This window comes from Argopecten irradians, unplaced genomic scaffold, assembly GCF_041381155.1.
Source record: "Argopecten irradians isolate NY unplaced genomic scaffold, Ai_NY scaffold_0539, whole genome shotgun sequence".
Lineage (NCBI taxonomy): Eukaryota > Metazoa > Mollusca > Bivalvia > Pectinida > Pectinidae > Argopecten > Argopecten irradians.
In genome coordinates, this window is record NW_027188006.1 from 35911 (window position 1) to 42763 (window position 6853).

Sequence of the window (6853 nt, forward strand, 5' to 3'; positions counted from 1 at the left end):
TGGAATAGTCGAGTACACCATATACATTTCATGTAAATGACTACACTGACATGAAATAGTTTTACAGAATGATGGAGTGTTGTCTTTTGTCTATAATGCTGGGAAGTGTAGTCAGTTTGACATGGAGTTTAATAGTTAATGGATGTTACAGTATGATCATGTGTGGAAAGTTGTCCAGTATTCGTAATGTAAAGATGTCAACTATGCATGAAAGTATGTCAGTGCATACATTCCAATAAGAATGTACCCTGACAATTGGAGTAGTTATTCAGTATACATAATGTAAAAAGTATTGTGCAAATGGATTGATATGCCATTTAATTTGTTATCATGACCTAAATCAGTATGGAATATGGCATAGTTGATTAAAGATCATATTATTATAACATTGATGTGTCTATGACGTCCGTGGGAATTAGTATCCCTATATATCAAATGACTATATAGGTATGACATTGGAATAGTATACATGGATATACAGTATGTACATGAAGGTACCCTGACATCATTTTGTGCGAATATGAATAGTAAATCATATAAAGGGCATTGTCTGTAATGATATTACAGCAATGAATCCGTGGTAATAGTAGATTAAGATACAGTAATGAATGACTACCTGACAATCCGGTAATATATAATCATATACATAATGTAATGACTACCCTGACATCCGTGGGAATTATATATCATATACATAATGATACCCTGACATCCGTGGAATAGTATAATATATACATAAATGCAATGACTAACCTTGACTGCCGTGGAATAGTATAACCAATATACATAATGTAAATGACTACCCTGACAATCCGTGGAATAGTATAATCATAGATATACATATGTATGTAATGACTAACCCTGACATCGTGGAAGTAGTATAATCATATACATAATGTGAATGACTTCCCTGACATCCGTGGAATAGTATAATCATATACACAGTGTAATGACTACACTGACATTCGTGGAATGGTTAAATTTTATTCATAATGTATCATTGACTACTCCTGGTCTATGACATTCGTGGAAATGGTATAATATTATACATAATGTAATGACTACCCTTGACATGCGTGGAATAGTTTAATCATATACACTGATGTAGGTTCAATGACTTAGACCCTCTGACATCCGTGGAATAATGGTGTATAATCATATACATAATGTAATTATACCACTGATTTCATGATGTTCGAATCAGTACTAATCAGTTTTACATCCACTCATAATGACTTATGGAGTCCGTGAAATCAGTATAATGCTTCATGGACATACTGTAATGACTACCCTGACATCCGTGGAATAGTCTTTGTCCACTTGTATGTGACTATGGTCTCCAAGTGGAGTCAGTATTCTTCATTTTCAGTTTGTGATGACTACCCTGACCATCCGTGGAATGAGTATCAGTTTATGAATACACAAATGTCTAATGACTACCCTGAAATCCGTGGAATATGTATAATATCACTTCTTATTACATAATGTTTGGACTACCCTGACAATAGTATAAGTCATGATACTGAAATGAACTGTCAGTATGAGATATACTGTGGTAGTCATATACATGTATGGACAGTGTAATGACTACCCTTGACATTCGTGGAATAGTATAATCATATACAGGATAATGTAATGACTACCCTGACATCCGTGGAATAGTATAATCATATACACAGTGTACTGACTGCCCTGACATCCGTGGAATAAGTATAATCATATACACAGTGTTTAATGACTGCCCTGACCATCAGTGAATATGGAATAATCATATACATAATGTAATGACTACCCTGACATCCGTGGAATAGTATAATCATATACATAATGTAATGACTACCCTGACATCCGTGGAATAGTATAATCATATACACAGTCTAATGACTACCATAATATCAATGGAATAGTATAATCATATTAATGCTAGTTGTTATCTTATAACAATCAAATTATCGATTAGCTGGTAATTTCCCCAGGTATGATAACATTGTATAAACATGACATCTATGCTGCTAAAAGCAATGTAAGTGAATTATAGGCACAATGTGTCTAAATTATGAAATGGAGTATTGTCGTATGCAAATTATGGAAGATGTGTCGAAGTAACTGATTTGTTCCTGTTATTTCAGTGTGAAATTGGGAAGGATTGTCAGTATGTACATCACAATTTAGTCAGTTTGCCACATGGAATTTAAACAGTATGACATGGAGTTTAGGGTCAGTTTGACATCGAAAAATGGTTTTAGTAGGACAAAAACTGGGAGTTTCTAAAGTGTCATGTTTGACTTCTGAGTGTTACTTGAGTATAGTTAATGACTTAGCATTGCCTGTGGTTGTCATCCTCGATGACTCATGGGGGTCCGATCCAGTAATGATTCCTCTAGACCCCGGTCTATATCATAGTACCACTGGAGTGTGTCAGTATGACTTGGTAACATTGTGGTTGAGTATGTGGGACTTGGAAGTTGGAAGTTGCTCTCTCTTAGTATGATTATGGAAAAATGTGTTGCGAGGCCTATGATATGGAGTGTGCAGATATGATCATGGAGGTGCCTTCAGTATGACTATGAGATAGTCCAGGGTGTAGAGATCTTAGATGATCGGAAACCCCTGAGTCAGTATCGATATGGACCTTTGTGCAGTATGTCATGAGTGTGTCAGTATGATATGGAACGTGTGTCATGTAATCCGAAATATGGAGAGGTTGAGTATTTAATACATGGATGTACTGCTCGTATGATATGGAGTGTTGTCCGTTATTGAGCTAAAAGGTCATTGTCATGTAATGAAAAGCATGGCGTTTGGCAGTATGACAAACTGGAGTGCTGGTCAGTATGACCAATTGTATAGTGTGTCAGTTATCGACATGGTCGTTTATGTCAGCTATATTTAGTGGTTTTAGTGAAACCACGCAAATTCAAGGACATATGGTTTTATGGTACCAGTTTGTCGGAGACGTATGGTATGGAGTGGTGAACCTTATCCATGGAGTGTGTTCAGTGGAATATGGACCCGCGAATTTAAAGCACTAAACAGCAGTTAGCTTTCAGGTGTTCGTCTTTCAGGTGTTCGCCCAGCCCCCATGATAATTCCATAAACTTTTTGCGTAAATGTTTCTGTAAGTAGTGATTTCGGCCGTTGTTGTAAAGTATGACAATTAACAGTTCAACAAAGAAAAACTCGCGGACAACGTCGAGAGGTGCTGACAGCTTCTTCTTAACAAGCTCGCTATGCAGTTCGCTTCCTAGCTCTTTTTCGAAAGAAAACCGGGGTAGATTCGACCGTGTCTTCAGGTGTTCCATGTCCTTGTCTGGACGTTTCATGGAGGGAATAAATTCTTTGATGAATTTGTCTGGAATTTTTGCTTTAAGAGAGCTTAACTTTTCAACCAGAATACCTTCTTTTCTAGTGTGCTCTGTGATGTGTCTTATGTCAGACCTCGTATCTCCAGAGAGGTCTAATCCAAATTGAGAAGGATCTTCCCCAATCATTTGAAAGCAATGCGTCATGGCTCGAGTGAGGTATTGATTTACCAAGAAGTTGTCGACGCCTTTGATACGGAATGTCACACCGACAAGCGTGCTCACGTAACATATCAAAACCTTGATCGTGTCACAAGGGTCGCTTAGCGCTTCAGCCATCCGGAGAACATTCATAGCGTGGTCGATAAACAAGATATTCGTCTGCATTGATGACCATAATCTACAATCCATGATCATGTTCGTGGCGAAAAAATTAAGTAAACTAAGAATTCGCTGATTTCTCTCCTTCGTGGACAGGCGATTCAAAAGAGCCATTTGTGTTAAAGCGTGTATTGATATAACGCGGTCATGGCCAAGACCCTTCAAGTCACAGAGAGCATACTTTCTAAGTCTTTCTATGACATTGCTGTCTTCGTATTTGTGGCCATGAATAGATCCACTCTTGAGTAGTCTAGACAATACTCCGACTTGAATATGTTCGTGATGTAGGAAAGGGATGAGAGACAGTAGTATCTTACCGTCATCGTTCAGTTTTAGTTCCACCCTTTCCAAAATAATTCTGTTTGCGGCAATTAGTCGTTTTTTGTAGTACTGACCGATGTTTTCTGCGTGATCTTCTGCAGCATCGAAAAATTGTTCATCTTCCTTTAACATTTTTGTGAACTCTAAAAGGTCCATCCCCGATTTTTCGATGTAGTGTTTAGATAGCATCAAACCGAATGGCGAGTTCCCGAATAATTTGGCCAAAGCTTTAATATCTTCATCCTTAGCATTTGTTAATAGCCGATTGCGTTCTGTCTGAATCTGAACTATGTCTGAAGAAAGGAATAACTTCCTCGTCTAGTAAGCCAGTAACCTCCATGGTTCTACATGCAATGCCAATATCGCCATTCATAGTAGCAATAATTTTGACATTTCGTGAGCTTTCCTTGAAGATCTTCAGAATCTTGCTCACGATTTCGTTACATGAATCGCCAACGTCGTCAAAGATGAGCAAGTGTGTTTTCCTAGCTTGTTTTGGGCCTCCCAGATTATCCAGCACCATCTGTCCCATCTCCTCCAAGTAATGTGCCTTGTCCTTGTTATTGCCTTCCGGTTTCATTTGAAGGCGTTCTAAGAGGTCAATCATTGATTTGATTAACTCTGTTCTCCCTTCACAGTCTAGCTTCCATATTACTGATTCCCCGTTCTCCTTGAAGAATTCCTGTGCGTAATTGCATGCCAATTGGGTTTTTCCTGTCGCTGGTGGACCTGTTCGAGCAAACATATACGTTTGTTATATCAATTACATACAGTAGGTATGCGATCATATCGTATAATCGCTTACTTTCGCGTATCCAAATTTTGCGTCCTTAAACTGGGAGATGACAATTTAGAAAACCAAAATTTCGCAATTTGACTTCAAATGTATATATGATTTAACTCATTCACGGATCAAAAATTCGTAATCATAGCGATGACCCACAAAATCGCAAAAATATCATGCCCACAAAAAATAAAGTAGCGGGCTATATGGTAATAATCTTTCTCATGCTTTGTTTATCTTTACTTTACATATCTTGCAATCTTTGCTTGATTTTTTATGATACTTACCCAAAATAGCAATTATGTTCTCTGCGAGCAATGCCTCTTCTAATGCGGTACAGTGTTTCCACTTTCAGGAAGTGTGGAACGGTGGCATATCCAACTTTCCATTTTGCTGTTGAAATATATAAAATAATTAGAAACTATATTTACTTCGTACAAATAGGATAACTCGTTAAATTTATCAATGTTTCATTAGTTTTCAAAATTGTTCAAAGGCATCAATAAGTAATAAAGGCGACAAGTCTAGATGTGCGACAAGACTTTCTGCTATCAAAAAGTATCATATTCAAACTTGGAACAGAAAATATTCCGGGAACATCGGACGAACTTCCGATCCTACTTACACATATGTATTATAAAAATGGGCAAGGCAGGAAGATTTATCAACTTGTGGATAAACAACTGGTTCTCTTAGGGAAAATGAGACGACCAACACTTGTAAAATGTCATCCTATGTGTGTATACAGTATCATTCAACGTTTGATAGATAAACGTTGATAGAAACATTCTACAGGAAAAAATAGTATTACTATAAATAATAATACCTCAAAACGTCAAAATCTACAACACAACCCAAAAACGTCAATATTACCTCTGAACTTTAAAAAATGATTTACATCGTACATTACACTATCGACAGATATAATTAGACAGATTAGATTACAATGTACCCATCATAAAGAGAAGAAGCAAATTTACACCTCACCTTCTTTCCTGAGGATAAGCTTATTTTTCAAAGGCTCTTGTTTGGAAGAAAGCTGTATGCAGCCAATCTGCCCCAAAAGTGAGTGCAGGTTTTCAACATTGGAATCAGATATGAATCCTTTCCTCTCCAAAAGTACCATGAGTTCCTCTCCAGTGCTAATGCCTTTCAGATCGCCGGAGGGAAACAACTTTTTGTTTGCGCCAATGACAAACTTCGCACTTTTCACGTCACCTTTCCATTGAGAATACAGCGTTGGTGTTATTAGAAATAAGAATTCCAATAGTGTCAAAGTAGTTTGACTTTTTGATTAGGATACTTAGTATATACCGACCAAGAAAATTAGAAAATATATGATTCAAACTGTAACTTTGTCAAAGTAGTTTGTCTTTTTTAACTAGTATTTTTAAAGGAGATATTAATTGCACAAGAACACAAAAATGACAAAGGACATTTTATTTAATGAAAATGGAGAAATAAGGTTTAACTGACCTGTTTCAAGGTTCTTGCCAATATAGACAAGAACATTGCGGTATGATGTTAGGTTGGAAGAAGTCGCCATTTTTTTAATCTGAAAAAAGAAATATATTCAAATCACTGCATTACATCTCACTGCTAGAAAATAATATAATGAAGTAGAAAACCATATTTTACACCTGTATCTGATAGCATAAAGATGGTATATATATTTAATGCATCAATTTGCTTTACTTTAATAATGTATGTCCATTTTAAATGAATCCCAGAGTTCTAAAATCTTCCAATTACCAAAACCTGACATGTTCTTAAAGGACAATTCAGTACAAGAGAACATTAAAATTTGTACATATATCGAAAAAAACCAGTTTTAATGGAAATTAGATCAGTCGGTTTTACTGTGATATGCAAGAAAAGCCCATTGTGATGAAATACGTGTGAAATGTTCAAACTCGCTCGCTCTCCGTCATTACACATTTTGGTCGAACTTCTTGTATGCCGAACCCTGTCCCTTGTTCGTAGAGTAATGCAACTTTAGTCTAGAGCTGCTCAAATTGCTCTGACAGTAGTGTGTTTACCTTATTAGGTGAATTATCTTGCCTAA

At 36.6% G+C, this 6853-nt stretch overlaps 1 pseudogene; it reads right to left on the reverse strand.

The window, feature by feature from the left end:
- Positions 1-3020: 3020 nt before the first annotated feature.
- LOC138312959 (uncharacterized) lies at positions 3021-6334 on the reverse strand (annotated as a pseudogene).
- Positions 6335-6853: the final 519 nt, after the last annotated feature.